Source organism: Euphorbia lathyris, chromosome 1, assembly GCF_963576675.1.
Source record: "Euphorbia lathyris chromosome 1, ddEupLath1.1, whole genome shotgun sequence".
Classification (NCBI taxonomy): domain Eukaryota; kingdom Viridiplantae; phylum Streptophyta; class Magnoliopsida; order Malpighiales; family Euphorbiaceae; genus Euphorbia; species Euphorbia lathyris.
In genome coordinates, this window is record NC_088910.1 from 19,730,510 (window position 1) to 19,737,120 (window position 6,611).

The 6,611-nt window shown below is 33.3% G+C and overlaps 1 non-coding gene across 1 annotated transcript; it reads left to right on the plus strand.

The window, feature by feature from the left end:
* The first annotated feature begins 563 nt into the window (after positions 1-563).
* On the plus strand, positions 564-670 carry LOC136216081 (small nucleolar RNA R71). Its single transcript, XR_010683074.1, has one exon. It is a non-coding gene; the product is annotated as a small nucleolar RNA R71 (small nucleolar RNA).
* Positions 671-6,611: the final 5,941 nt, after the last annotated feature.

A 6,611-nucleotide genomic window follows, 5' to 3' on the forward strand; every position in this document is an offset into this window, starting at 1 on the left:
AACTTGTCGATTTTAGAAGATAAAGTGCTAATCGTATCTCTTGACTGATTTTGATAATTAGTGGTACGATTTTGATTAGCACTGGCATTATTGTTACTGTTATCTTTCCAGTTAAAGTTAGGATGATTCCTCCATCCAGCATTATAAGTATTAGAATAAGGATTATTAGTTTGGTTTTGTCCTTGGACAAAATTTACCTGTTCGATCTCACTCATATTTTCGTAGTCCACATCCGTTTGGAATGGATTACCATTGGTATCGCGCGGTGCCATAAATTTGTCAATTTTGTGCGATAAAGCAGAAAATTGGGCTTGTAGCATTGCGACTGGATCAAGTTCAACTATACCTTTAACTGATTGTGTGGTTGAGGATGATGGTTTTGCTGTCGGCATATGTCCACGTTCCGCGGGCCACATACTGCTGTTGATTGCCATTTCCTCCAAAAGTTCTCTCGCTTGGGCTGATGTTTTCTTCATAAATAGCCCTCCCGACATAGCATCTAATGAACCCCTAGTTGTAGGATTCAGTCCATTGTAAAATTTTGCATTAAAAGTTCAGCGGGTAATTGGTGGTGTGGGCATAAACGTTGAAGTTCTTTAAAACGTTCCCAAGTTTCATAAAGAGTCTCATTATCATTTTGAGAAAAAGATGTTAACTCCTTTATGACTCTTGCGGTTTTTGCTAAAGGAAAATATTTAGATAAAAACGCTTGGGCTAATTGTTCCCAAGTGGCAAAAGTTGCGGCTGGCATAGAAGTTAACCATTCTTTGGCTCTATCCTTCAAAGTGAAAGGAAAGAGGCGAAGTTTGATTGCTTCTGCAGTCACATCTGGGATTTTAAAAGTGTCACAAATTTCAAGGAAATTTGTTAAATGGGTGTTAGGATTTTCGTTAGGTAACCCGTAAAATGTTACATTATTTTGCAACATATTAAGCAAAGCTGGCTTAATTTCAAATTGATTTGCGGTAATTCTGGGTCTAACGATACTATTGGTTACACCGGCCACACCTGGCCTAGCGTAATCCATAAGTGTTGGTGGGTCTGCCATTTTTTCTGGCTCGGTATATGTTTTTACTGGGGTCTTATTTTTGTTTTTCTTATTTTTCTTGTTCTTCCTAATGGTTTTCTCAATTTCTGGGTCTATAGGGTCTGGTACAATGCCTGAACTTCGAGAACTGCGCATGAATCTGAAATCTTGCACGAACCGAAACTACCTACAAAACAGAATTTTGAAAAATAAATAAATAAATTAGTAAATGAAAATTATTAAATTATAAAAGTTAAAATAAGTATGTTTAAACCTAGATTCGAAATAAAACACGAAAAATTTAAAATTTTGTCAAAAATTTTGGCGTTCCCCGGCAACGGCGCCAAAAACTTGTTGAGGCGTTGTTGCGGGAATGGCACCATATACCGTATACTTAATCATTGTATCCCCGGCAACGGCGCCAAAAACTTGTTGAGCGATTTCCGCAAGTGCACGGTATACGCTTGTAGTAATAAAAGATATCGAACCCACAGGGAACGCTTTTTAACTAAAACTTTATTTAATTCGGTTTAATCACGTGTTTAGGTTTAATAAAAGAAATACGTTTAGTTGATTGAATAGGTTTTGGTAAATTAGGATTAGATAGAATGATTATATTGAGTTTAGAGAACAATTCCGTTTTGGAATTTTGATTACAAAACAGATACTTCCGTAATCGGAATAAAATAGATTTTATTTTCATAAAGCAAAGTAAACAACTTTAACTTTGTGAGATTATGGACATGTAACAATATAGTAATTTACTCAATTAAATGGCTTCGAACTATAGAAATCCCTCTAGCGTAGAGACGATTCCTACCTTAATCAAACTAGTGTTTTACTTCTGATAAGCCGCGATCAGCGATCATGTCATCCATAAAAACTAAATTTGTTAAGTGTTCAACAAAGTTCTTATATTAATAAGATGGAATAGAACGTTTTAATAAAAACACCAATTTATCATTTTGAAAATCATTTTGTCAGAATAACATCAAAATAACAAACAGTAAGAATGTATTGAATAAAGAAGGTATATAATTAATTAAATGTGAATTTTCACAAGTTAACAGAGAAGTAGAAACTTGGATAGCATTGTAACGAAGATTTTGAGATCCGGGTCATCAATCTTTCTCTCAAACTTCGTAGGCTCGTCAAACCATAGACGCTTCAGCCGTCAATTCTTCTCGCTGGATCTTTGGAATAGAGACTGGTCTCGTCCACTATCAGAATGAAAACTAAACTAATACTGTGTTTATAACTAATCTAAATACAATTCGTGTACAACACGATTGCTTACAGGAATGAACTCTAACTTTCTGATTCTTTTCTGAATCAGAAAACTCTACATAACAACTTTCTTCTCTAATTTCTCTAACTTTTCCAATATAACCCAACCTTTTTCCAACATAACCCAACCTTGATTTCTGAATTGGATCACTTATTTATAGTTGTTGAAGGGTTGTAAATGATGGGTCGTGTCTGCTGGTGAAGGGTTGCTTTTATCCGAACGAACAGACGCGTTTTTCTGATTTAAAACATGTGTTTAGTGTGCAGGAAGACTTGCTGTCGCGACTGAGATTCTAAAAATCTCAGTCGCGACAGGGGATATAGGGGCGAGCTTGAAAATTTCGTTTTCCCCCGAGCTAACCTCCGTAAGTCGCGACTGAGATTTTGAGAATCTCAGTCGCGACAGAGAGATTTCTCCCTGGCGTTCGACTGTTTTTCGTCCTCCTCGAGCATTCTTCTGACTGTTATGCATTCTTGGTACGTTTTTAAGGTTTTTCCTCCATTTTAGCTCTGTTTTAGCTCCGTTTTCGCTCCTATTTGGATTTTACCAAATATTTAGGTACCTTGCATCAAAGAAGTAAATAAGGACGTAAAAGTATTCTAAATGAATATAATTAGCACGATTTCAATGTAAATTTAACGTATTTATATAGGATATTTTAGGTATATTTTGGGCTTAACAAGGCCTCTAAGCATATAAAGTGTCTAGTTAGCCTTCTAAATTTGTTTAAAATTTACTTGATTAATTCTCTCATAATAGTGAATGGTTTACACAAATTCGTAAACTATTTTACGTAAGTTCAAGAGGTAATAGATAGTTGTAGAAAAGTTCAAAAGGGTCTATATCACTTTAATAAAATCTGGTGACCGGTAGATATTTTAAGCAAGTTCGAGAAGCTAACAAGATATTATAAGTTCTTTATACCAATCATCTTTTGAGACCAAATCCAGTTAAGCTATGACGTATTGAGCCTCTTTTATATATTGAAAGTACGAGCAGTTCCTAAAACATGAAAGGACACAAAATGCACCATTCCATAGAGAAAAAAATCTTATTTCATATTATTTGTTAGTTTAAGTACATAAAATTTAGCATTAATTTTTTTTAGCTGTCAAGATAGGAAGAATGATGCAATTTAATAAATGTTACGGAAAATGAAAATTATTAATAAAGAAAGATAAATGGAAATCATCGGTGTTTTAGTTTATTTCATAAATTTAATATAAATCAATTATTTTTTTAATATATGTAATTTGGTTAAATATGACAAAATTACATTTCATTTTATTTCAATAAAGTTATTAACCACGTTTTTTTTTCAATAAAGTCATTGTTCTATTTTAAAATGTAAAAAATTACTGGAAATAATCATGTTGAAAATAACCGACTCTTACGTATGTCATGACAGCCACGTGATAAAAAAATTATATCTTTTATTTATTTAATTCAACTAAGAGGACCCTCAAAGCTCGTTGAAGCAGATCTGTAAGAAATGAGAGGGGGTTGTTTGAGAATAGCGACGTGAGAGCTAAAAAATATATATTGCTATCACTTAACTATCATGTTAGTCTTAAAAGTAAGTTATTTTCAATATTATTGTCACGTTGCTACTTTAATATATTTTGTTGTTTATCAAAACCTAATTTTCTAATTTTCTACCAAAAAAAAAACCTAATTTTCTAATTAAATGTTCAAAGGCTAAAGTTTTTTTTATGTCATTTTTCTGATGGGTTAAATTTTAGGTGAGTTGAGTGATAACAACATAGTAGATTGAAGAATTGAAGAATTTCATTAATGGAGGAAGTGAATGTTACAAGAAGAAGAAGAAGGAAATTGGGTTACAGAGAAGAGAAAGAAAGAAACATTGAAATAGAAAACCTAACCTTCTAACTACCTATCAACTATATTAAATATAGTTGTTACAATCTTAGAGTTACCTGTTGGAATAACTAAATACCAAGAATATCCAACAATTAATCCTAATTTACAACAATGCCACTATGCTACAAGTATACAATTAATCAATATGTTAACACCCCCCCCCCCCCCCTCAAGCTAAGAGTGGTGAGAAAATAACATGAAGAATAACAAAAAAACCTAAGTTAAAGTAGACTGATGAATATCTAGAACACCTAAACGCTGCAAAAGAGATTGAAATTGTGGAGAATGTAAAGCTTTGGTGAAACAATCTGCCAGCTGATCTTTCGAACTTACTGGCAACAAATGAACCACCTTAGCTTGAACCTTTTCTCTTACAAAATGACAATCTATTTCTAAGTGTTTAGTTCTTTCATGAAAAACGGGATTTTTAGCAATATGCATAGCTGAAATATTATCACAGAAAAGTAAAGCTGGTTGTAAATGAGAAATTTGAAAATCTTGTAAAAGATAAAGTAACCATTGTAACTCACGGGTAGTAGTTGACATTGCCCTATATTCTGCTTCTGAAGAAGACCTACTAACTGTTTGCTGCTTCTTAGCTTTCCAGCTGATAAGAGAACTACCTAACATAACACAAAATCCTGTGACTGATTTTCTGGACTCTTTACAATTAGCCCAGTTAGAGTCGGTAAATGCCTGCAATTGAATAGATGTGTTTGCAGAATAGAACAATCCTTGTGCAGGATGTTTCTTTAGGTATCTTAACACTCTATGAACTAAAACAAGATGTGCTTCTGTAGGCTTATCAAGATGTTGACTTAACTGTTGTACAGCAAAAGAAAGATCAGGTCTAGTATTGGTCAAATACAGTAATTTTCCTACAACTTTTCTGTATGTTGTAATATCTGTCAATAAGGGTGAATCAGTAAAAATCATATGATCAGGTGTAATAGGAGTGGAGCATGGTTTGGCTTCAATAAAACTTGTTTCTTCCAACAAATCCAAAGCATACTTCCTCTGATTTAGATGAATTCCTTGAGGAGTTCTTGCTACTTCTAATCCCAAAATAAACTTCAATTTGCCTAAATCTTTTATGGTAAAGCATTCATGTAATGATCTTTAACTATTTGAATAGTTATTGAATCACTACTAGCTAGAATAATGTCATCAACATAAACTGTTAATGCCATAAATGAAAAACCAGTACCTCTAGTAAACAAAGAAGGATCACTATTAGACTGCTTAAAACCTAAATTAATCAATTCTGTCCTTAGCTTACAATTCCATTGTCTACTAGCTTGTCTAAGCCTATAAAGAGACTTTGTTAATCTACAAACAGGATTAGGTATATCTGTTTGAACACCAGGAGGTAATTCCATATAAATCTCCTCATCTAAGTCCCTTTGCAAAAATGCATTATTAATATCCAATTGTTGAAGGTCCCAACCTTTAACAGCTGCTAATGCCAATAACATCCTAATAGTGCTAATCTTAACTACAGGAGAAATTTTTTTAATAAAATCTATACCTTCTTGTTGAGTATAGCCTTTGGCAACTAGCCTGGCTTTATATCTATCTATAGAACCATCACTCTTACGTTTGAGCTTAAAAACCCATCTGCTTTCAACCTTTTCCTTACCTTCTGGCAAGGAACAAATCTCCCAAGTCTTATTTCTATTCAATGCATCTATCTCTTCATGCATTGCTTGTTGCCATTCTTTAGATTGAACAGCTTCCTTATAAGTTCTAGGTTCATGTTCTGTAGCTAAAGATAAAGAATAAGCCTGTTGACTTGAAGATAAATGGCTATAATCTAAAACTTTAGAAAGAGGATGATAAACATCTTTTTCTAGATCATCAACTGGTTTTTGCAAAGCTAGATTACAATGATAGTCTTTTAAGTAATTAGGCCTAGTACGTTGCCTAATAGATTTCCTTTGACAATCTGGATCAACCACAGAATTATCAGATTGAACTTCTTGTGAAGCAACATTTTATGTCTGGACTAAATCAGTCAAATCAGAACCATAAGGAAAAGTGGTCTCATGAAATTGTACATTTCTGGAAACTACTATCTGGTTATTTTCTAAATCTAATAGCCTGTATCCTTTCATCTCTGGAGTATAACCCAAAAAGACACATTTCCTAGTTCTTGAGTCTAACTTAGTTCTATTTCTCATCAATGTGCTAGCAAAACAAAGACAACCAAATGATTTCAAAGAAGAAGAATCAGGCATGATATTATGCAAAATTTCATATGGTGTTTTGTTCTGTAATAAAGGTGTAGGAATGCAATTAATCAAATAAACAGCATGTTGTACAAAATATGACCAGAAATGATTAGGCAGACTGCTTTGAAATTTCAAAGCTCTAGCAACATTAAGAATATGTTGATGCTTTCTTTCCACTAAACCA